Source organism: Oryx dammah, unplaced genomic scaffold (assembly GCF_014754425.2).
Source record: "Oryx dammah isolate SB20612 unplaced genomic scaffold, SCBI_Odam_1.1 HiC_scaffold_19, whole genome shotgun sequence".
Lineage (NCBI taxonomy): Eukaryota > Metazoa > Chordata > Mammalia > Artiodactyla > Bovidae > Oryx > Oryx dammah.
In genome coordinates, this window is record NW_024070203.1 from 75630437 (window position 1) to 75655974 (window position 25538).

The 25538-nt window shown below is 43.0% G+C and overlaps 1 long non-coding RNA gene across 1 annotated transcript; it reads right to left on the bottom strand.

The window, feature by feature from the left end:
• Positions 1–8369: 8369 nt before the first annotated feature.
• On the bottom strand, positions 8370–23445 carry LOC120878426. The gene is made up of 3 exons (XR_005724540.1): positions 23302–23445; positions 10790–10879; positions 8370–8647 (listed from the first exon to the last, which is right to left on the bottom strand). It is a non-coding gene; the product is annotated as an uncharacterized LOC120878426 (long non-coding RNA).
• Between the last annotated feature and the right edge of the window lie 2093 nt (positions 23446–25538).

The following is a 25538-nucleotide window of genomic DNA, read 5'->3' on the forward strand; positions in this document are numbered from 1 at the left end:
TGCTGCAATAGAGAAGAGTGAGAGAATGGACGGGGGGAGGCCTGAAACAGAGCTGGCGCGGAGAGCTGGGTGGGGGGTACAAACCTCAAATCCGAGAATAACATTATTTTCATGTATTAATAGTTTGCCCCCAGGTAGAGAGGCCCTGTGAAGGAATTTTGCCAGAATTCATACTAAATGGAGACAGGCTAGAGACTTTAAGGCAAAGAGGCGGGGCGAAGTGGGGCTAAGTCACGTGAGTGCAGAGCTGCACCCCAGCCCCCGACTCTCCTTTCCTCTTCCGTTCCTACCTCCTCCTCTTCCCTCCCCATCCCTTCCCTCCTCCCCCCAACCGCCCCCATTCTCTAGTTCGGCCAATTTTTGTCTCCCTCCTCTGTGATGCTCAGCTAAGCTGTGATGAATGCAAATGAGAGAAAGGTATGAAAAACGGTCCCTAGACTTAAACTCGGAAAGTATTTATATCTGAAATAAAGTGACTTTTGTTTAGCCCTGAAGAATTTCTAAAGTGGGATGAGGGTGAATGGGATTGGGAGGAGTAGTGGTAGGGACAGGTGGGAATGACGTGTGAGACTGCCTTTCTCTTCCCCTGGACTCTCTGTGCATCCCCCCAACGCCCCCCAACACACCTCCTGCTCACATAGGCCCCAAAAATACAGTGGGGACAATACTTGGGAAAAGGCTCCCTGAGCCAGGTGTGAAGGGGTGGAGGTAGCAGGTGAAGGAGGTGCTCCCAGAATAAGGCCTTGTGCTTGTTAAAGCCAAGGGAGGAGGCCACTGTTGCAGATACAGGAAGCTGTATCTGCATCCAGGGTGACCCTACCAACTCCTGGGGATGGGAGCCCTTGCCCAGTACACAGTGTAGCTGATGTTAATATCTGCTAATGTGCCAGAAGCAGCTTATCCTTGGAAGACTGGCTGGATGAAGCCGAGACCCTCTGACGTCCCCGTATCCTCTCTGAGCCTAGCGATGTTCAAATTCCAACATTACTGTGGCTTCTTGGGTACCTGCAGGCTAAAGAGGGCTGGGGATATTTGGGTTACACAGCAAATCTTTGAAATGTTTTTGCCTTATTATTTTAAATTCAAACCATGTTCCCTGATTTTTTTCAGTCTGTGTCTCCCTAATACCTGAGTGGAAACACAGCTTGGCAGAGTCACTCTACTGCCCCTCAGCCCCACACTAGCGTTTGGTGGTCTGACCCCTCTGCTCCTGGAGCCACCACGGCCCTGGGCACGCTCACCGTGGGTCAGTGCTTTCTACCCTCTGCCCTTTAATGGCAAGCAGGCAACTACAGATCTATATAACGGACACAATACAGTTTTGTTTTCTTTTTTGATTCTGTTTTTTTCAACTTCTCAGCTTATTTTTGAAGAGTGAGATTGATTTTTTTTTTTTCCATGCAGTGTGACACTGAGGCTCTGGGAGGTTTTGTGTCTGGGAAGTCATCCATAACCAACATGAAGGTGTTTATCAAACTTGATGTTGAGTTTTGGCTGTGGAAGGGTGAGACCTAGGAGAGGAGAAGAGCCCTCCTGATTCCAGGAGCGGCCAAAAGTACTCAGGAATAGGGGCTGGGCTGGAGATTCTCTGGAGGACAATAACAGTCAGCAAAGGGGAGGGCCCCTGGCGAGAGGGGACACAGGGCATGAAGGGAGGGGCACACGAGGAGGGCACTCAGCACTCGCAGAACACTTGCAGTCGATGACTGACCTCCCCAACCCTCTCACGTCTCTGTGTTTCATGACCTCTGGTGTCTGTCCTTGCCTCATTACTCCCCTTCTATAGTGTGGCCGCCTTATGTGTAAATGAAGAGCCAGCATCGTCGGTTCCAGGGGAAATGCCTGAAACAGGGCAGAGCTGACAATAAGCAAGTACACAGCTGTCTGGAGTCCCAGTTGTTAGCTTGGCCATCAGCCCCTGTGAGAGCGGTGACCCTTGAATGACCCTCAGTGGGGAGAGGCCAACTGGGGGACTTGCTCACTCAGTCACCCCCAAACTGTCTGCAGGACCACCCTCAGCATCCACATTATTTCTTTTATTAAAAAAAATTTTTTTTAATTTACTCTTTTATTTTTGGCTGCACTGGGTCTTTGTTGCTGCTCAGGCTTGCTCTAGTTGCAGTGGGTGGATTTCTCATTGTCATGGCTTCTCTAGGGTGCTCTAGGGTGCACGGGCTCAGGCCTTGTAGCACCTGGGCTTAGTTGGCCCCACAGCGTGTGGAATCTTCCAGACCAGGGATCGAACCCGTGTCCTCTGCATTTGGCAGGTAGATTCTTAACCACTGGACCACCAGGGAAGTCCCCAAATTATTTCAATTGTTATCTTATTTTTCTCTCTCTTCCCTCCTCTCCCCCTTCCTTGCCGAAACTGTTGAATACAGAGTGAGCCACATGTGTTTTTGATATGTCTCAACTGCGTTTCCCCTTGACCTTTATTCCTGTGTGTCTGGTTCTGGGCTTTCCTGATGGTTGCTAATCCTTGGCTCAGCTTAGACGTCTGTCTTCTTGCCTCTCCACCCACATCAGCCCTGTTAACAACAACATGTGACACCTGTTTTGGAAAAACATTGCTAGCAGCATCCTCAGACGTTATTTGTAACATCTAGGCCCAGCCAGGGACTCCTGTCACCCATTCACCAAAATAACAGACTGTGAACACTGTGTTTCACCAATACATCCATCACCAATACATTTTAGTTACAAGTAGGACTGCCAGATTTAGAAAATAAAAATGCAGACTGTCCAGTTAAATGTCAATTTCAGAAAAACAATAATTTTTCAGTGTAAGTAAAATGCAGAATTTGGAACATGCTCATAAACTTAAAATTGCCTTTTGTTTAATTTCAAGTGGATGTCCTATGTTTTATCTGGCATTCCCAGTTATAAGTCATGCAGCACCAATAATAGCAGTCTGGAACTTACTGACTTAGCAAACGGAGGCATCTGAGGGCTGGGCTGGCTTCAGCACAGCCTGATTGAGAGCAGGGGGTGTGCCTAAATGATGTCCCCCAAAACATGACTTGTTCTTTCTCCACCATCCAGGTCAGCCTCCCCCAGGTTGGCTACATTCTCGGATAAGAGTTTTTTGACTTTATGGTGACAGGATAGCTGTGGTTTTCCAGACTCATATTCTTAAGATTCAGAGATGGAAAAAAGAGAAAAGTTGTTTTTCTAAAAGCTTTTAAGAATCATTCCAATTAGATCAGCCTAGAGCACATGTCCACTACTAACTCAATCTTTGTGGCCAAGGAAATGAAATACACTGACTGGCCAGGGCTAGTTGCTGGCCTCACAACTAGAGTGGCACATCTACCTGGACCCATGGACAAAGGAGGGCTATGGAGGGCAGTGGGGAGACCCAAGAACTGCTGCTAAAGAAGGCGAGGTGGATACGGGGAAGGCAAACAGTGGAAACTCTGCAGACACTTGAAATTAGAGTGTGCACTGGGCTGTCTTCTTCAAGTTCTGCAGAGCTTACAAAGGCCTGGAGAGACAGAAGGTAAAGGCAAGACTAGGGCAGTCTGGGGGGCAGTCTCCCACTTTCAAACAGCAGTGCCATCAAACTGCTGCCAGCTGCTTCCTAGAGTTGAGCAGCTTCACCCTCAGGCCCCTCATCCCAATTGCTCCCCAGTTTGCCATATTGGAGGAAAGACGTGAGACTGTCTGAGAGTTACAGACCGAATGTTTGCATCCTCTCTAGATGCATATGTAGAAACCTGACCCCCATGTGGCTGTGCTGGAGCTGAGCCCTAAGGAAGTAATTAAAGTTAAATGAGGTCATGAGGGTGGGGATCTAATCTCATAGGATCAGTGTCCTTTTAAGAAGAGCTGCCCCCCACCTACACCCATCCCTTCCACCCATACACAGCAAGACGGCAACTGTCTAAAGCCAGGAAGGGAGCTTTCCCCAGAAACCAAATTTTCTGACACCTTGATCACAGAATTCTAGTCTTTTTTCTTTTTTAATGTTTATGATCATTTTGAAAATTTGTGTTTATTTATTTTAATTGGAGGACAGTTACTTCATGACATTGTGATGGTTTTTGCCACACATCAACATGAATCGGCCATATGCATAAATGTGCCACCTCCCTCCTGAAGCCCTGAATCGGCCATATGCATACACGTGCCACCTCCCTCCTGAACCCCCTTCCCGCCCCCCTTTCCACCCCAACGTTGTCACAAAGCACCAGCTTTGGGTTTCCTGCATCATACATCAAACTCCACTGTCTATCTATTTTTACATATGGTAATGTATATGTTTCAATGCTCTTCTCACAAATTTCACTTATTTTTTTGGCTGCACTGGGTCTTCATCGATACATGCGGGCTTTCTCTAGTTGTGGCAAGTTTTCTCATTGTGGTGGTTTCTCATCCATGCAGAGCATGGACTCTAGACCTCAGTAGTTGCCACTCGTGAACTCTAGAGTGTGGGCTCAGTAGCTGCGGTACACGAACTTAGTTGCTCCTTGGTATGTGGGACCTTCCTGGACCATGGATCAAACCCATGCATTAGCAGGCAGATTCTTAACCACTGGACCATTAAGGAAGTCCAAGTCTTTTCTTACAACTATGAGAAAATAAACACCTACTGAGTAGGCTACCCAGCCAGTGGCATTTTGTTATGGCAGCCTAAGTAGGCTAATACAAAGTGTGGCTAAATCTCAGAGGTGCAACTTCACTGTCGCACAACATTACAGGTGCAAAAGGCTTTCAGGATGTCTAATGACCTGGAGAGACCTGATCTACCAGATGGCTTTCCTGTGTATCTGCAAGAACAAATGCCTTGGACTGCTGTAATGCCCTCAAGCAGCTCATATTCTACTGAGGAGAAACAGACACATAAATAGATCATTGTAAAATAATGTGGTTAGTGTACTGACCAGACTATCCATAGCATATCATGGCTTGAGTGAGAGAGTGAGTGAAGTCGCTCAGTCGTGTCCGACTCTTTGCGACCCCATGGACTGTAGCCTATCAGGCTCCTCCGTCCATGGGATTTTCCAGGCAAGAGTGCTGGAGTGGATTGCCATTTCCTTCTCCAGGGGATCTTTCTGACCCAGGAATCGAACCCGGGTCTCCCACATTGTATGCAGACGCTTTACCGTCTGAGCCACCAGGGAAGCCCATATCATGACTATATAATGCATAGTCATGAAAAATGGTTCATTTTGAAAATGTTGCTTTTATTGAAAGAAACTCAGTACAGAGTGTACTATATAGTTGAATATATGCCAACTATGACCCCACTAATGTAAACGACAAAGATGCTTTTAAAATGAACAGAATTTGCAAATGTTAATATATTCCACATATTTTAAATGGTAATATGACTTTACCACAAATTCCTCAAGGCAATCAAAATAAATGTGATATTTAATGAGGAAAGATTTTAACTTAGTCACTGAAAGAGAAGTTATTATGTAACATAATGCTCAAATTCACGGAAAATAATTTTTTTCAAATAGATGTGACTTATTTAAATTGTTTAGTAAGTCTTTTTGGACTTAGCAATCAGTCCAGTACCTAAAACAAAAAACATTTGTGAATGAATGAATGAACAAATGAGTGAAAGAAAGAATGAGAACACTGGGGTTCAAATCTTGGTTTTGTCACAAAGAAATCAATTGCCTTAGGTAAGTCAATTAACCTCCCTGGGAATTTATTTCTTAACCAGTAAAATTGGAGGGTAGAATTACTGGAGAGTGGAGTGAAAGTTGCTCAGTCATGTCCGACTCTTTGCAACCCCATGGACTATACAGTCCATGGAATTCTCCAGGCCAGAATACTGGAGTGGGTAGCCTTTCCCTTCTCCAGGGAATCTTCCCAACCCAGGGATCAAACTCAGGTCTCCCGCATTGCAGGTGGTTTCTTTACCAGCTGAGCCACAAGACAAGCCCGTTTATTGGGTATTTTGGTCTTTAGCCACATCATCTTTTGTTCAAATGGAATATTATTTGGAAGATGGAGCTAAGAGGAAGTGTGTGCGTGCGTGCGTGCGTATGTATGTGTGTTGTTTGTCAGGGTGTGTTCTTGGCTCCTTCTTGCCTTCCCCTCCCCTGGTGATCCCTCCTCAAAAGAGTAGAGCCTGAGAGCTACTGGTCTGGAGGATCCCTGAAGTCATTTTCAATCTTACTGTGGATGACCCTTTTATTGTAAACCATGTGATCACAGAATACTAGTTGAGGAGGTCAGAGAAAACTTAGGTCCATCTGTGGAGGAAGAAGGAGGAAAATGGGACATTTTGAACTGATGGAACTTGGTAGCCTGTCTGAGAAGCCATGAACAATAGACAGAGCATCTCTTTAATCTGAGTCCCTTTTAGATTAGGTTCTTACATGGAAAAGATATAAATTAGGCCCAGAGTCAGGCCTTCCAGAAGAATTCAAGGGGCGATTTCCCCAGCACAGTGAAGTGGCTTTTCTCAGCCTTCTCTGTTTAATGCTCTCAGCCAAAACATCACTGAGGAGAACTCCAGGCTTGAGAAAGTCATGCTATTAATACTAACACAGCCCGCTCTGCTGATAACAGATGTGGTTATAATGGGAGCTGAGTGAACAAAAACACATTTCCCCAACTCCAAGCCTCAAGCACATTTTCCATCCTCTGTAACAGACTGAAGCGCTGGCTCAGAGCAGATGTGTTTCCTTGCTCTTTTGTGAGCATTGCTTCATGCCCTCATTGGAGAAGGAGAAGCTGAGGTCTCCACTGGCAGAGTCTACAGGAGGTGGCCGGCCTGCAGAGGCTCCTTCTCCCTTGTTTATGGAAACTGCTTCAAGGCTGGTGCTATGAAGGCCTTTTTGTTTATACAAATCATTCCGAGATAACACATTTCTCAAAGAAAGTCTCCAAAAAGCTGAGCACTGCTGAACTGAGCCTTCTTCACAGTCTTATGACTTATGCCTTGGCCAAAACCACCTCCATAACATACAGCCATGAGCTTCATCCTGTGATACTGAAAAACCACATACCATCTGGAAATAGCCTTGAGGAACTCATGCAGTAAGAGACCGAACCCCCCAATTTTACCCTCCCAAAGCCAAGCCACCTTGATCACTTTGTCAGCCCTAGAGGTTTTTCTGGAGAAGAGAAATGATGACATGAGAACTGTATACTGTGTCAGTGGCAGAGGGCTGATCTGAGCTTCTGGCTTCTAATCCTGCCCTTAATAAATTAGTTCAGCTACTTCTTTGTACAAATTTACTTCCTGTAGACTACAAGGAGAAACCATTGTCAACAGCATGCATTTTATAGACAAGTTCCAAACCACATAGCATTTAGTTTTTTGCAACACAGCCCTCTGTGCTGAAAGGTTAGCTGTGGCTCTCTGAATAGCTTTCATCTGAGTGTCTGGCAGGAAGGAATCTGATTTTCCAATGGATCAGTATTAGCTAACATGTTTGTCATTATATATCCCCTGGAGTTCTCTATGCTTTGTTGGGTCAGCTCTTGTCCTTTCTCGCAATAGCCTGAAATCACGGTCAGGGATCTTGGGTTACACCGCAGCTGTGAAGTCACCCCGGAAAGCTCTTGTTTAGACTGAAATTAAAGTCCTTGACTGGATACTTAAGCTTTCCCTTCCCTTTGTCCAAACTCCCAAGGATGGAGCACCCCAGCTAGTGTCACCCCACATCTGTATTTTGTCTACCAAAGATGAGTTTTAGTCACCCAGAACAGCATACTTTAAATATTGTCTAGTCTGGCTACAAGGCAATGTCTACAGTATGATCCATATTTGGTTATAATATATATGCTAAGACTGGAAGGAAATTCTCCAATCAATAACTGTCTTTCTCAGATGGTAAAAATCTAGATGATTTGTTTTCTTCCTTCATCCTCATATTTCCCAAAATGTCTACAAAAAGTAGGTATTATTCTTAGAGTAGGGGAAAAAAGTGTGTGTATGTGTGTGAGTGAGTGTGATATGGCTTATAATGCTATAACCAATATAGAGTTTGCTCTCCAAAGGGCTCAAGCTCTGAAACCTAGACTGTTTATTGAATTTCCTAGAAAACAATTTTCGTCTCTATTTTTCAGCTGTGTGCATGTGTGTTAAGTAGCTTCAGTCGTGTCCGACTCTTTGCAACTTTATGAACTGTAGCAGGCCGTGCTCCTCTGTCCATGGGATTCTCCAGGCAAGAATAGTGGAGTGGGTTGCCATGGTCTCCTCCAGGGAATCTTTCCAACCCAGGGATCAGATCCAGGTCTCCTGCGTTGCACACGGATTCTTTACCATCTGAACCACCAGTGAAGCATCATCAGCCTACTACTACCCTTCAATTGTAGAGACAACTTAGGAAACATTGATAAAAAATTTCAGCACTCCCACTAATTAGGATGAAGCCAGCAGAAAATGACAGGATCCCAAATCAATAACTTAACCGTTAAACATTTTATTTGGATACATGTTTATGCTTAATTGATTACAAAACATACTTATTATGGAAGGGATGACCACAGCAGGCACTTTGATCTGTGTCTCTTCTTCCACTGAGCTGATGCGGAAAGTTGCTCAGGACTATGACTCTGAAGTGCAGGGTCTGGATATTTTGTTTCTTTTCCATTTGTCCAGACAGAACCTTGAATGTCTCAGCGCCTCAGGGGCTCAGGGAAAGGGCTGCCTGATTTTGTCTTCCAGCTTAGTCCTCTGACTCAAAGGAGAAACAAATTGTATAAAGCTGTCCAAATAACTCTGATATGCCTAGATTCTGGTTGTATCAAGATGGTTTTGAGGCAAAACATGAACCAATCATAAAAACACAACATGCAGAATACATTGATGATTATAAGCTAAGACTACAGCCAAGAGTATAGCAGAGAAAACCTGGGGAATCTTTCACATGGCACTTGAGGGTTCCTCCAGTCTTGGAGTTCTTAAGAGTGCTGATGTCCAGAACCAGCCAATGTGGACTTGAACCTGGTTCTGCATTTACTTGCCATATGACAGTGAGAAAAAAATTGCTAGAGCTTCCTGAGTCTCAGGGACCTGACCCCATCTTCCTCCCTCATAGGCTTCTTAAGAGAATGTCTTGAGAGACGGTCAGGAGCCTTTAAGCCCAGCAAGCAGCATGGTGAGCACTCCTGGGGGGTCTGCAGTAGGACCACCAGGCTCCCAGCTCCCTGGCACTCCCCCCACCCCCAAAGCAGCTCTGTTCCTCTAGCTTCCTTCTCGTGGAGGCATCTCCAATGCCCAGAGATGAGAACTTGGAAGTGAAGAGGGAGGCTTTGATGTCTCAACGTGACTGCCCAAGCCTCCCTCAAGGTTAGCTGAGGGATGAAGAGGACACATCCCGGAACTCTGCTTCCCCAGCTGTGCTCGGCCTGGGTGAGAGAGAGAGGCAGAGGCACATGGGAATACTACAGTTCTGAACATGACTCGGCTACTGTGGGTTCAAGAATGGACAGTAAGCCCCAGCCTGGCTTTCGTCTCTGTGGCGAACTTTCAGAGCAGGTGATACCCCCACTGAGTGGTATGGCAAATGCTGGCATGGGTGTAAATAATACCAGTTTAGCTTTTTTTCTAACTGGCCGCCTTCCACCTGGACTCCACACACACTACCACCTCATTTGTTCAGGTATACTAGGAGCAGAATTGATAGTTTTGTGTTTCCTCTATACACTGGACACTGGGTAAGACACCCTCACAGTGGCTCCTGGAATTCATACAACCATCCTGTGACGTCTATAGGTACAATACTGTCACCCTGACCCTACAGAGAATGACACTCAGGTTGCTGATGGGAAGAAATTTGTCCCACTTCACACGGCTCGTGGTGTCTGAGATGAGATTGAAGGCTCATCTCACTAGCAATGAGAAACTATTTTCCCAAGACTTACACAGTAGCTTGAATGATCCAGAATAGTGCCAAGAACTGGGAAGCCCTCTAAAAGGCAGCTAAAGTACACAGCATGGACTCTATGTACTAAAGAGAGTATATTTTATTCATAAGCAATGCGATCTCCCAGGGCCTTGCTCTGAGGATTTTGGTTTCTGCAGGTAGCAGGAGAGAGAATGAGTTTCCTCTGTAATGTAAGTAAATCTCATTGGCTCCCAGTGATGCCTTCCAGTGAGGACAGTTTAGTCCAGACATGCCTATTGGACCACCCAGAACCTATTTTGTGCTGGTCTCCCTGATGCCACACCCCTCCGTGTTAATCAAGAGTTAGGATCAAGGGACTTCCCTGGTGATCCAGTGGTTAAGATCCTGCCTTCCAAAGTAAGGGATGTGGGTTCGATCCCTGGTCAGGAAACTAAGATTCCACATGCCATGGAGAACCAAGCCCAAGCTGCAACTACTGAGCCTGAGCACTCTGAAGCCCAGGTATCAGAATTCGAGAGTCCAACTAGGGTCCGTGCACCGCAAGGAAAGATCTGTATGAGGCAATGAAGCTCCCACGGGCCACAATAAAGACCAGCTGCAGTCAATACATAAGTAAATAAAAGTTAGGATCAAGATCCTAGTTTTTGAGTCTAACCCTAAGGATACAAAAGAAAAGGTTTGTCTTCATTCCCAAGTCTAAAAATGAAGAAATAGGTTAGTGAACTCAGATGCTCAGATGATGAAGTCTCACTGAAATTTACACTTGACTGAAGAATCCCTTGGTAAGTGAAGTCTACTTAATCACTTACCAGAAAGATGTTCTTTGAAACAATCACAAATGTGATTTAAAGGAAAAAATGTATTCTTTTATTCTCCATTCCTAAAATAACTTACGGCAAATCATTTGGGGCATGAGATCAGTCACACAAGAAGCGTTTTTTAAAATTTTAGATCTGTGTTTATTTTACCTTTACTTTCGAAGGGCTCCGTGTGGCTCTCGCTCAGCTCTGATTTATTGACCCACAATAAGACATGTTCATTAAGAATTCCGCTGGATCCTGCAAAAGAAATACTTTTTAAAGTGTTTTGAAGCAATGGAGTCATTGCCAATAATACCGATTAAGGCATTTCAGAGAAGATGGATTTGAGCACTCAGAATCGCCAGTCCCATTGTAATGGTGATGAGTAAAGCCCACCACCATCCAGCTTGAAGAATCAATGGTGGATTAGAATAGTCACCACAGTACAACCTAGAAAACCAAGACTTGACTGGTTAAGAAGCAGGGGGTGAGAGTCAACCTTTTAAGATGTCCTCATATGATTATAAGTAGGAAGAAAACATTTTTTCAAGTCAAGGGCTCATAGGGTAAGTTTGAACGATTTCAGCAGCTAGCAAAGGGACTCTGTTAGACTCAGAATTGGCATTCATCAGATTTGTCCATTAGATTCACTCTCTTTTCCATGCTACACTCAACATCTCAAGATGCTTAGACATCAGCCAGTTGTTATGAAGACTGCATGTTTGTTATTATTTTTATAGGCTTGTGGGGTTACTTTTTACAGTAAAATTTTAGAAGTTTATAGTTGTCTGATAAAAATTCAGCCTTGCCAAAATTTTGGCATGCCTTGTTTTAGCCCCCTCCCCAGAGTAGATTTTTATTAGCATAATTTGCTATAATGATGTATTGTGAGAGAGGAAGTTTTCACGAGACATAATTTTGGAAACAGGCCGGGATACTCAGATGTGCTGTCTTTGAATTCCTAAATCCTTTCCTATTTTAACACCACTTGAGTCTAATAGCTATTAAGTAACCCTGGAAGAAGTGCCAGAGTTTTCTTCAGTAATCATAAATCATACACACCAATGCCAAATTCCTTAAACAAAAGTTAGGATGGAAGGGCAGGCACAGAAACACACGCGTGACACGGAACACAGTGTAGGCAGAGCAGATTTTTCTGAAGTCCCTCTTTGTGAGCAGAGTTGAGGGGCTGTGAAAGGGAAGCCCATTTTTTTCTATAACAATGGTATTCTCTGCCCATAAAGATGTTTCTAGCAGGGGTGAATCTGAATGCATCCATCCACACACTCCAATTTTATATCTTTTATGACTAAAAATTTTATTTTTACCAGATGACTGCCTAAACTAGACATGGAGGAGGGGAAGGGGACGGAAATGAGCAGTCTGAAGCCCCAGAACAGGAAAATGCATCTTCTTGACCTTGGCCATGTGACAAGATACACACTGGCCAGAATGACCACTTGTTCTTGATGCCCCTGTTCAGGCCAAGAGACTCTGTGACATGTTATTGGGTTTATAAATAATGTGAGAGAAAAGTCATGGTCCTTAAGTCAGCATCTGCTTTTTGTATCCTGAAAGGGTCTAAAAATTTGCATTTTGTAGTCACTTGGGCAGAAGTGAAGATTATGGGGGGAAAAAAGTGTTAGAAAAGCACTAGTATAACTGGTTGAGAACACAAGTCTCAGGCCAGAAAGTGCCGGTTCAAGTTCTGACTACCACTTAGGGCTGCCAGCTTCGGGCAAGCTTCTTTAACCTCTTTGTGCCTTTGTTTCCTCAACTGTAAAATGGGGGCTCATGCACATATCATATATACATACATATACATATGTGTATATGTATATACAAACACACATGGACACATACATATACACCTTATCCATATATATGGTGCTGTCTACAGGTAACATATGTTACTAGTTAAATGCCCAATAGGTGCCAGACTCCACACTGAGTGCTTTTATATAAAGTTTTATTTGGGCCTTCCCAGGTGGTGCCAGTGGTAAAGAACCCACCTGCCAGTGCAGAAGATATAAGAAACGTGGGTTTGATCCTTGGGTCGGGAAGATCCCCTGGAGGAGGGCATGGCAATCCATTCCAGTATTCTTTCCTGGAGAATCCCCATGGATAGAGGAGTCTGGCAGCTTACAGTCCACGGGGTCACAAAGAGTTGGACACGGCTGAAGTAACTGAGCATGCACTCCTTCTTGCTGTGAGCTTCCCTGGCAGATCAGCTGGTAAAGAATCACTGCAATGGGGGAGATCTGGGTTCAATCCTTAGGCTGGGACGCTCCCCTGGAGAAGGGAATAACTACCCATTCCAATATTTTGGTCTGAGAATTCCATGGACAGAAGACCTTGGCAGGCTATAATCCATGGGGTCACAAAGAGTTAGATGCAAGTGAGTGACTTTCACTTTATTTAATCTTCCTGTGCTGTGCTTAGTTGCTCAGTCGACTTTATTTAATCTCTATAGCACACTTAAAAGGCAGGTAATATTATTTCCATTTTATAGGTAAAGACATTGAAGTTCAGAATGCTCAGGTGTATACATAGGTATGAGGCCTGCCTAAAAAGTATCAGACCCAGGTGTGTCTGCTCCAGCATTGTATCGGACACCATTGGCGACCCCAGCTCACTTCAGCAGCTTTTTGATAAACACATATGTTATAGTCTAGATTATTACATTGGTAATCAATTTGATAGATTAGAAAATTACTCCTCTGCCCATCATCGTTTGTCTAACTTATTAAAATTAAAATTAATAGGCAGCATTGGAAAATACATTTGACACCTGAAACTGAGTCATTCTTCTCCCAAGGCCCACTCTGGGCCCCGTGCATCATGGGTTTCAATGCTGTTGGAAGGGAAGAGAGTAGTTGCTGCTTTCTTCCCCTCTGCACCAGAAAGGAAGGGCCAACAAATGCACAGCTGCCTCTCAACAAAGTGATAAAGCCCAGGGCAGCCTGCCTTCCTGACCTGGGGAGCCTCTGCTAGCTCTGTTGCCAGGAAGTCATTCTCAGATGGGCTATCCTTTGGGGGCCCCAAAGCACTCAGGGATTTGGGAACAGGGCTTTCCTCACCAGGAACGCTCAAGCGGGAAGTCAGCCTTCCTCACAGGCTGCCCTGCTTGGCTTCCTGGTTCTACAAGAGGAAGAGGGAAGAAAATGCAACAGAAGAACACTAATCAAGAAGAAAGAAAACAACAGCACAGCAAGCGACAGTGTTGAAAGAGCACAGTGATTTGAGTGTATGAGAGATGTTGTAGTCTTGGTTGACATTTATCTGCCAAGCGTTGACAAAGTCATTAGGAAACTTCTCTGGGGTTCTTCTGCTTGGGCACAGGGGCTGAGGATGGGAAAAGAGGGCTAGTGGTAAGAGAAGAGCCCAGAGAGGTAACACCTAGAAGACCAGCAGGCTGGACGCTATGACACCACCATCAGAGAGAGGCTTGCAAAGGCTTGGTCTTTGCAGGGCACGTGGGCTGGGCATGGCCAGAGAAAAACATAGCTCACTGGGACATCCAGAGATGAGCTTGTGACCGAATTAAAAATACAGACTGGAGCTTTACTGTACCTTGCATGCGTGCATGCTTAGTTCCTCAGTCATGTCTGACTCTTTGAAACCCCATGGACTGTAGCCCACCAGGCTTCTCTGTCCGTGGAATGCTCCAGGCAAGAATACTGAAGTGGGTAGCCATTCCCTTTTCCAGACAGTGGAATACTATTCAACCTTAAAAAGGAAGGAAATTCTGCAATATACTGCCACATGGATGAAGCTTGAGGACGATACACTAACTGAAATTAGGGAAAATGTCAAGCTATTATTTAATGGGCATAGAAAAGATGGAAAGAGTTATGGGGCTGGATGGTGGTAATGGCTTCACAGCAATGTGAATGTGTTCAACACCACTGAACCATGCATTAAAAATGGTTAAATGGTTAGGATGGTAAATTTCATGCTGTGTGTATTTTACCACAGTTTAAAAAAAAACAATCAATTTTTAAAACTCAAGTGACTGTAAATATGAGTATTTACTTTTGGACTCCCAGTCCTATTCCAATGATCTGTACGTCTATCCTAAGCCAATGCCACACTCTCTTGAATACTGTGGCTTTGTAGTGAGCTGTGAAGTTGGGAGGCATGAATCATCCAACTTTGTTTTTCTTTTCCAAGGTTGTTTTGACTATTCTGTGTCCCCTGAATTTCCATATGGATTTTAGGATCAGCTTATCAGTATCTGTAAAATGGCAGCTGGGATTATGAATAGGGATTACATTGAATCTCCCAATTCCCTATATCTGAATTGTAGATTATATCTACAGTGATCAGTTTGGGAGTATTAGAGACATATTTTTAAGTTAACAAACTAAAAAGATTAGCCACTCCCCATCCCCAACCCCCTGTCACCCTCACCCTTCAACTCCTGCTCTGCTTCAAGCTCTGTCGTTTGAAGTGGCATGTCTTTGGGCCTCTCTGAGCCCAATTCTTGCATCTACTAACAAAAGAAAATAGTGCCTACCTCAGAGATCTCCAGATAATTAAGTGAGGCAATCTACATGAAAGCACTGTAAGGACTACAAAATACTGTGAAGACTAGAGGTGTGATTAGATCTATTTTCATAGTGCTTATAAACTGAAAAATGGATTAAAACTTACACATTGAAAACAAATACTTACTGTCCCTTCCAAGCTGGTCATCTTGAGAGATTATGCCTTTATTCTTATAATGCTACATTGCTTGAAATATTTCTTTCAGTAACTCTTTTACACTTCTCCTTTATTAATTTAATAAATCCTTTATTTAATTGAACACAAATATTTTAAAGCAAATTAATACATATAACTTACATTTTTAAGGATCAAATTTGTATATCAAAATACATCTGTATTGATATACTTGTTTAGAAAACAACAAACTCTGGGATTAAAAAATAGAAACTAGAAATAACTATATAATTTTTGTCTTCTAATACAAACGGTTTCTTGATCTACCTAGTGTCAGTGAGTTCAGGTTATTATAATTTCACTTTAGCTGCTCATACTTAAAATCCCTTTAAAGTCAAAGACCTCATTACAATATGCATCACATTACTTTGCAAATCCTCAGTGATGGCAAATCATTGCAAACTACTGGTTTTGAAAGCAAATTTTATTTCTTGAAATGATCAGATTCACTGGGAGTCGCGTCTGATGGCTCCATGAAGAACGTGATCAGTCTGGGTATTTTCAAGACTGAAGTGTTACTATCAACTAATCATTTTTTCCCTGAATTAATACTTAAAATTTTGTGTGCTTAAATGACAGTTGTCCTACAAAGAAGTCCCTGGCCTGGGCAGCCACCTATTTGTGACATGATAAACTCATTGAGAAAATAATAAGGATGTCATTCCCCAGCTATGACTGAGAAGCCTGTCAGTTGCTTCCCCTCCTTCCTCACCCTTAACCCCTTCCCTGGAACATGGTTTTTCAACGTTGCCACTGTTGACTTTGGGGTCAGGTAATGCTTTGTTGTTCGGGCTGCTTCCTGGGCATTGTAGGACGTTTAGCAGCATCCTCGGCTGCCACTAGATACCAATCACAACCCCCCAGTCATAACCATCAAAAAGGCCTCCAGACAATGCCAAAGGGACTGTGGCAGGCAAAATCACCCCTGGCTGAGAACCACTACCCTTGAGTATATCCTAGAGATTTGGACTTCCATTGCTCCAAGGGATAGGTTTTAAATATCTAAAGTCTAGGCCAAGAACCTCAAATGCAAATGCTTCCAGGAGCAGGCAGTCATTTATATTGCTGAGGTAGACCAGATGTTTAAAAAGTGATGTCCCCACAAAATTGGCCAGAAACTGACACAATTCTATAAAGCAATTATCCTTTGATTAAAAAACAAATAAATGTTTAAAACAATGCACATACTAGTACAAGAAATATTTCACTTTCCTCTTCACTGTAAGATAAGAAATAGGGCAAGTGTGATGAGTAGGCCACTGAATGGTCAACCCCAGTATTGAGAAGCAATAGGGCCTGGTAAGGCCAGTGAGCTGGAGAGTCCATGCGCTGTCTAGACAGAGTCTGTAGCCAATCATTGTCATTTCATGGCCTAATGTTGTAGGGCTTTCAATTTTGGGGGAAAAGTCAGAAATTAATGTTTGTGTTTGTTTATAAAATCTCTCAATTTTTCATGCATTGCTAATTAAGTCAAAATGTTTAAAAACTTGTACATGGATTATTGTGCCTGAACTCTGGCCTGAGATTTGCTTCCCTGCTTGGAGGCACAGAACTGGACTGACTTGAGGGAAGGAGATGGAAGCTGTGAGAGAAGGGAGGCGGTCTGGCTCCCAGAAGCACTTGACCCCAAGGAACTGGGTTCTGGAAAGACAGGGTCAAGTCCCTCCCATTTTGAGTAGCCCCTCAAAGGGAGTAATTGAATCCCTGCCAAGGCTGTCTGCATGTGTGTGGGGACCAGAATACTGAGGCCCAGACAGGTTAAATGACTTCTAGAGTTACTAGATTCCTGATTTTCAGCCCAGTATTTTTTCTACCACAATGTTCAACATCACAAAATATGTACTAGTCTACCTTGTGTATGCGTTAGTACAGTCATTATTTATTTTTTCAGTTATCATCTTCTAGAAGCGGGCCTTTTAAAAGCATGTTTAGAAATTGAGATGTATATATTCATACATACAATTCAGGATTTTAAAGCGTATGCTTCTGTGGTTTTAGTATATTCACTGTGTGGCACAGCTACCACCACTTTCTAATTCCAGAACATTTCTATCACCCCAAAAGGAAACCCTGTACCTATTAGCAATTACTCCTCATTCTCCATTTCCTTCAGCCCCTGGCAAACAGTAATCTACTTTCTCTCTCTATGGATTTGCCTGCTCTGGATATTGATGTAAATGGAATCATAAGATACGTGACCTTTGTGTCTGGCTTCTGTCACTTAAATATGGTGTTCTCAAGGTTTATTCATGTGTCAGTCCTTCATTCCTTCTTATTTTATGGGCTTTCTATAGTGGATTCTAGACTGAAAGAAGAGTAAGGGTCTTTCCCACTGAAGATTTTTTTTCCTGGAGATAGAATTTAGGCGTGTCTGATCTGGGGAACATGCAGTCCTTATCCAGCAGGCAATTTCATTGCATACAACCCGCCACGTGGACTTAATTTTCTCCCTCTTTGTACATACTTTCTTCTATTCAACGGGAGAGGCCCCATCACAGGAAGCTTGCTTTCAAATTCAGCTAGGATATTGTGACCGCCTTGTCCACTCTTTAGCAATAATGTAACTCTGGGTGCAATCAGGCAAATGTTGCCCTGTAATTAATCCCCTTGCTGAAATATAATAAGATGTCACAGAGGAAAATTCTGCTAGACATTCTGCTAATTGTGGCTGAATATACCCCAGGGTTACTGAGTCCATTCTTCGCAGGCACAGTTCACCTAACAGAGTGCTCTGCCGAATATATACCTTGGAAGCAGATTTATTTAAGCTACAGCTATTAAATACAATTCATTCATTGCCTTGTTTCGGAACTTGGGTTGGGTTGGGGGTGGGGTGGGGTGAGATGAGGTGGGGAGGCTGGGCTTCCATTTGCTCTTTTTCAGCAGGAATTTGTTATGCTTTCCTTGTGTAATAAATATCCCCCAAATGTGACAGTTCTGTAAGTGGGAAAGCAGGAGTACCATGGAATCCGTTCTAAGTTGACTTATTATTTTTCATATTTTTCAAATAAAGCCAAAGGCTTTATTTTTTTAACATTCAAATCTCTTTTAACAGGTTATATTGATCGCTCAGAATTTTTGGATTTTTGTGATTTTCTTTTTTATTTTCATTACTTTCTAGAAACTCCTTTACTAGCTGATTTTCAAAGTTATTTCTTGGAGTAGGTGAAATGTTTCAGAAACCAGGAAGTCTTTCCTCAGGCAAGTTCATGGATAATTTGATGTGTTTTCTTAGGGAGTTTAGGTAAGGTTTTATTCAGAGTATTTGAGATAGGGAGGAAGGAGATGAGCTGGAGGCAAGTCGCTACTTGATGGCAGGACACAGTGGCAAAGTCCAGCATTATTTTTCTCTCAAACATGAAGTCCTGCTTAACGCATCTCATGTGAACAGAGAAAGGCATGTCATGTAGAATTTTTCTTCAGGAACTCGTTGTTAAGAGGATCAAGAAGGCATGAATACTACAAGCCCATCCACTCTCATGGTGCCTGTTGTTTGGTTGACCCGCCGTGTTCTCTTACCCACCTCCAATCATGACATGGTTACGTTCTCAGACTCTGCAGCTAGGAAAGGTCTTCCCAGGAGGCTCTAGCAGTAAATAACCCACCTGCCAATGCAGCAGATGCAAGAGACGCTGGTTTGATCCCTCAGTCAGGAGGGCCTCCTGGAGGAGAGCATAGCAACCCACTTCAGTATTCTTGCCTGGAGAATCCCATGGACAGAGGAGCCTTGCAGGCTACCGTCCATGGGGTCACACAGAGTCGGACACAATTAAAGTGACTTAGCACACAGCAGGCATGCACGCAGCTAGGAAAGGCCACATGACACAGTTAAATGAAGAAAGCATTTGCTTTCTTGGTAAAAGAGGAAAATGTTGTCACTGTGACCCACTTCTCCTTTTCTTCTTTCCTTGAAAGTTGGGTAATGCCTGGAGCTATAGCAGCCTTTGGGGGCCATCATCGTGTGATGATAAGGAAAGACTGAGAAAACTGCAGAAGTGTTAACACGCATCACTGAGCTGAGCTGATGAATCAACATCATTAACTGCCTCCATCTACCCTTCGGGTGTTTGGAGAAATGCAAGCCCTGTTTGTTGAAATCACTTCTAGTCAGATTTTTGCTGCTTGAATGCACTGATCACTGATACAAACAATTTATGGAAAGAACTTTATTATCTACTCTTCTTTACTAATATTTACTCTAGCATTTCTTCCTGAATATCCATCCTCCCCCTCTTTTTCTCTCTCCTGAGGATTTCAGTACTAAAGTCTGTTTTCATTGTCCCCACAGTTTCTTCTCATGGAAAGAGAGGTTTAAATTCTCATTTTTTGCATGTGGTGGAGACAGATGTACAAAATCCATTTTGAAAGAAGTACATTTGTGGCTAGTTTTATTTTCAAAATCTAATGTGTATTGCTGCATTTTAAATAAGCATGTTTCCTGGGGCAGTTGCAACCTACACGTGACAGAACCAGTTGATATAGAAGCAGAAAGGGAAACAGTGACTGGTCTGGAAGCACAAAGCTGTCTGACTATGGGCCTGGTTTGCACATGAAGACCATACTTTCAGAAACCCCTAAACTTTAGCAACCGCAAATGCTAAAAGCAAAGTGTGAAGTAACCAGAGGTGAAAAAAAAAATGGAGCCTTATTATTGAACTTTGTTACAGTACTATACCTTAAATTTTTTAAAGAAATTTGTATTTCTTAGAAGAAAAAAATCCCTATTTTTAATCATTTTCAAATGAATGCCTTGAATACGTGCATCTGGTCTGTTTAAGAATGTCTGAGTAACTGACATATTGTTTTGTCTGTCAAGGATATTGTCCATTGTATCCCGTAGTTTCCTGTTTATGAGGGCTCTTGGGGAATTTTTTCTGTCTGATCATAGAACTGAGAATATTTATAGCTGAGCAATAGGTTTATTTTTATATCATGAATTGTAGTTGATTTATTTGTTAATGGGCTGCTGATTTTTGTTTTATTGGATGCTTTAAAAAAAGCTATGTAAAATGTGCACAAGTCTCATAGCATTAGTTCCTTTTTTTTTTTAATGTTAATTAGGTCAGGTGTCGATATAAAGGGCAAGAATGACTCTGGCTAGTCATGTCCCCAGTGCCTCCACTTCATGTTTCCCATTGACTCAGAACATGCAGCGTTAACTAACATTGCATCAATTTGATTCATCACTGCCACCAACTTTAAGAATTTTTTACCATAATGATAATGAACAAAGGTTAGTGGGCATTTAAATGAACACTTCCAAATATATATAATTGCTTTAGCATCATGACTGAAGTTTATTTTTCATTCAGGTCAAATCCAGAATGAACGCTCCTGAATAACCTATAGCTCTTTCCCAGCCATGCCCCTTGCACCTCACGGCTCTGCCTGCTTTAATGTGTTGCTTCCAAGACTGCCCTGCTGCTCAGTGTCAAGCCTGCAGAAGAAGAAAGATCCTGGATGATGGAGCCTGGGAAGGTTTTATGGGGCAAGCTACTCATATTTCATTGGCCAAAAGTCAGCCCATGGCTACACCTAACTGCAGGAGAGCTGTGAAACCAAGTCTGGCTCCGTGCCCAGGATGAAGGGAAAGCAGGTGAGGTGAGGACCCAGCTGGTCCCTGCCACAGTGAAACATAATGAAGTAAAAGATACAGAGAGCTCTATAACCTGAAGAGGAATGGAAAATTCAATTAAATCTAATCACTTGGCGAAAAGATAGGCTACACCCCAAGGGGGACTGTAGAAGTCTATGTACCCAAGTCATGTGTTAAAAAATGAAAGAGTCTGTGATAAAAATAGGGTTAGGGTGAATTTGAAAGACACGCTGGGACACATGGCACACTCCCCATCTGGTGACACAGTAGGCAGAACCAATCCAGCTACGACAAGCAGCTCAGTGTGCTAACCCGCTGCTCAGATAGAATCATCCTGCAAAAAAGATGCTAGTCTTATGTGTTTCACTGAGTCTTGTATATTTCACTGAGATGGCATAACAGTTCTCAATAACTCCATTCTGCCTGAAATGCCTTTCTGCTCACTTTGGCTGGTTAAAGTGACTTTACTTCTATGGAAAAGATGTAGAAAAAGTGTGCAGATGAAGGCAATCAAACTTGTATTATTACTTTCTTGTTAAATTTAGGAGTAAGTTTTCTAACCATTATGATCCTCAGTTTGTGTGTGTTATTTAAGGAGTTTGAAATGTTTGAGAATTTAACAAATTAACCTTGTGATTTTGTTTTGAAATGATAAACTGGTATCGCTTTGTGATTTTCATTTGAAATAACTGAATATGTTGATAGTGTTTGAATGTTTAAGAGAATCCAATTTACAACCAGGTATAAGTTAGTTTTATTATGTTTAAGAGTGAACTGATATGTAGAAAGATTTTACTTGCTAGGTTTCATAAGTGTTGCCCTGTCAGGCATTTGAAATATTTCAGAAAATCAAATATATTAAATTTTTAAGGGTAGTTAAAAAATATTTTAGGAAATTTATTTACATGTATTGTTCAATTCAGTTCAGTCGCTCAGTCGTGTCTGACTCTTTGCGACCCCATGAATCGCAGCACGCCAGGCCTCCCTGTCCATCACCAACTCCCAGAGTTCACTCAAACTCATGTCCATTGAGTCAGTGATGCCATCCAGCTATCTCATCCTCGGTCGTCCCCTTCTCCTCCTGCCCCCAATCCCTTCCAGCATCAGGGTCTTTTCCAATGAGTCAACTCTTCACATGAGGTGGCCAAAGTACTGGAGTTTCAGCTTTAGCATCATTCCTTCCAAAGAAATCCCAGGGCTGATCTCCTTCAGAATGGACTGGTTAGATCTCCTTGCAGTCCAAGGGACTCTCAAGAGTCTTCTCCAACACCACAGTTCAAAAGCATCAATTCTTCGGTGCTCAGCTTTCTTCACAATCCAACTCTCACATTCATACATGACCACTGGAAAAACCATAGCCTTGACTAGACGGACCTTTGTTGGCAAAGTAATGTCTCTGCTTTTGAATATGCTATCTACATTGGCCGTGACTTTCCTTCCAAGGAGTAAGCATCTTTTAATTTCATGGCTACAATCACCGTCTACAGTGATTTTTTTTTTTTTTTTGTATAAAGGTGGCCAATTGAGGAAATTCAATCTTTTAAAATGTATAAGTTAATCGAACATTAATCAAACAACAAAAAAGCAATGGTTCACATTTTTACATAAATCACTTATTTACAAATAGAATTTATAAGTTAGATTTACAGGTTAAGTTTGAAGACTTAGGTAAAATAAAATTTTCAACTTTAATAAACTGAATATTAGAGTAGATATTAGTAGTTCCTTTTACTCACAAATTTCTCACACTTAAATAGATAACTGACAGGAGTAAAGAAGAGCAAAATGAGAGAGCAGTAGTCATTTAATAAAAAGCAGGACCAACAACATTTAAATTTGTTTCTTTCAAAGACAGATGTCTAAAGTAGTCAGACTCATGGAAGCAGAGAGGAGAATAGTGGTTGCCAGGGACTGGGGGAAAGGGAAAGGGGAGTTGCATCTCCAACTGGTATGAAGTCTCAGTTATGCAAGAATAAGTTATCGGGCTTCCCTGCTGGCTCCATGATAAAGAATCCGCCTGCCAATGCAAGACACACAGGTTCAATCCCTGGTCCAGGAGGATCCATCCTGCCATGGAGCAACTAGGCACGTGGACCGCAACTATTAAGCCTGTGCTCTAGAGCCCCTGAGCCACAACTACTGAGGCCACGTGCAGCAACTGCTGAGGCCTGTGTACCCTAGAGCCCGTCCTTTGCAACAAGTGAGGCAGCTGCAGTGAGAAGTCCATGTACCGCAACTAGGGGGAGCAGCCCCTGCTTGCCGCAACGAGAGGAAAAAAAGCCCCCACAACAAGGCAGACCCAGCACAGTCAAAAATAAATAAATAACTTTTTTTAAATTAATAAGTTCTAGACACATACCGCACAGCACTATGCCTTGTAGTTAGCAATACCGTTTCGTGCTCTTTGGGGAGGGTCTGCAACAGGAAGTGAACCGAGGGAGCCGACTGCTGGGGTGCGGAGCCGGAGGAGCACGGGGTGGCGATTACTGCAGAGCTGTGCTTCCGAGTGAGGACAGAGTTTCCATGAGGCTCACGTTGTTGGTTTACAGTTCACTTAATTTAACAATGTAATGATGATAATGGATTTACTTTCCTTTTGAAAACAACTCCGAGAGAGAGTTAACATCAGGGTCATGAAGAACTGGACAAACCAATGCTCTCGTTGCTTTAGATACCCTTGGCCCTGGATTCAAACCCAAGAGCGAAGGGATTATTATGTCTCAAGGTTAATCAGCATTAACATAATACTCTAGGATGGAATCGTCACTTTGAACATTCTTTTCATTAAGATCTAGAGAATAATTTTCTGCTATTATGTAGTTACAGCTTCTTAGCCATACTTTTTACAAAACACAATCATTTTTATGACACTATGGCAGAGAAAACCAGAGAAGCCCCTGTATGCAATTTTTACAAAATCTCCTTCAGGAACAGAACCCCTGGTTTTTCAGCTGGAGATATGGGTACTCGCCGGGGTCCAGCCCCTGCAGGATCCAGGGAAACCCGAAGGAGAAATGGCATTGGCGATTGATTGAGAGAGAGAGAGAGATAGATAAGAATGTTGTAGATAAGAAACTAGAGGAGAGAAGAAAAGAGGCTGGAGTTCCTTGGTTTATACAGAAAATCAATAAAGTCTCAAGACAAGAGACTTGCACCGTCTACGTGAGGCCACAGGTGCCCTCCCGGTCTCCCGGGGGAGTGAAGTCGCAGGGTGCCTTCCCGTTCAGGTCTTAGAAACCCAGGCAAATAAGTAGACACGGCGGATCTCTGTACTCCAGATGGGAACTAGCCTGAAAGAGAGAGTAAGAGGAGGAAAATGATTGACACGAGGAGATCAAGCTACTTTGATGAGCGAGATCCATAGCTTTATTTTTAAACGGTACTTATATACCTTTTTTGTACAGAGAGGAAATGAAAGATGCAAGGTCATACAGAGTCAGCCCAACATTCCAGCAGTATTGCCCTTATCGAAACCATGATTTTTCTGCATACCTTTTCCACAAAAGATGTTGTGTACAGTATCTTCTGGCCTTGGAGGCCTGTGAACATTTTATGATCCTCTTTTGATAAAGGCTGCTCAACCAAAAAACTTGTTTTCCCTCAAAGTGTTTTTTCTTTATATTTCTAATCTATGTCAGCCTCAGAAAATGCCAAACAGAGTTTCGTTTTTCACAGAGCAAAGGTGCAATGAGTTACAAGAAAGAACCAATTAGCTCAAAAGTTTGATATGGTTAAATTCAAGGCTACACTTGTTTTTCTAGCATTCTCACTATGTTAACTAATGCATTCCCAGGTGCACAGTGGATAAGAGATATGGGAATTTAGCAACAAGCATTGGCCCAATAATGAAATCCTACATCAGCACTAGCACTACTCTAATAACTTTTAACTCTTTCAAAGACTCTATGTTTTAGGCTTTCCATGCCTCTCACAGTTGGGAGGCTGTAAATAATCACACGCGTAGCTATAAGGGTCTGGATATACCTGCCGAGCAAGCTAGAATGCCAACAGAGGGGGTTTGATTTGAAATATTCTTCTCATGTCCAGGAGACTTATTAGCTATAGCCCTAAGTTGATTTTCTCCAGAGAAAAGTGGTCAGGGTTAGCCCCCTGTTAATGTCAGAGGAGTTGGTGAAAGTCATGAAACAGTAAAACAGACAGATTCTGGTTTTGGGGTAGATGCTCGAGAAAGCCTAGGGAGCCCCTTGAGTTCTGAAGCCTTGCTTAACAGTTCTCTTCCACATGACTTTGTCATGGGTGGGATCTCCCATGGCGGCTCCCGGCAGGTACTCAGACAACACACCTATTTCCCAGCTTCCCTTGTTAGATGTGGCCCTGTGGCTAAGTTCTGACCGGTGAGATGGGGGCAGAGGTACCATGTGGCAGCACCTGGAAGTCTTCCTTACAAAGACACCCAGTATCTGCTGTTTGTGTTCTTTTCTCCAGTCCCTCTGCCAGGACCCAGATGTGGCCATCCTGGACCTTGAGGAGGTTGACCACTCTAGGGGATGACGGAGTGGGTGGCTAAGAAGTGCCTGGAGCCTTGAGGACTTTGAAGAGCCTTCCACACTAGCCCTGGATGGCCTAACTGGACTA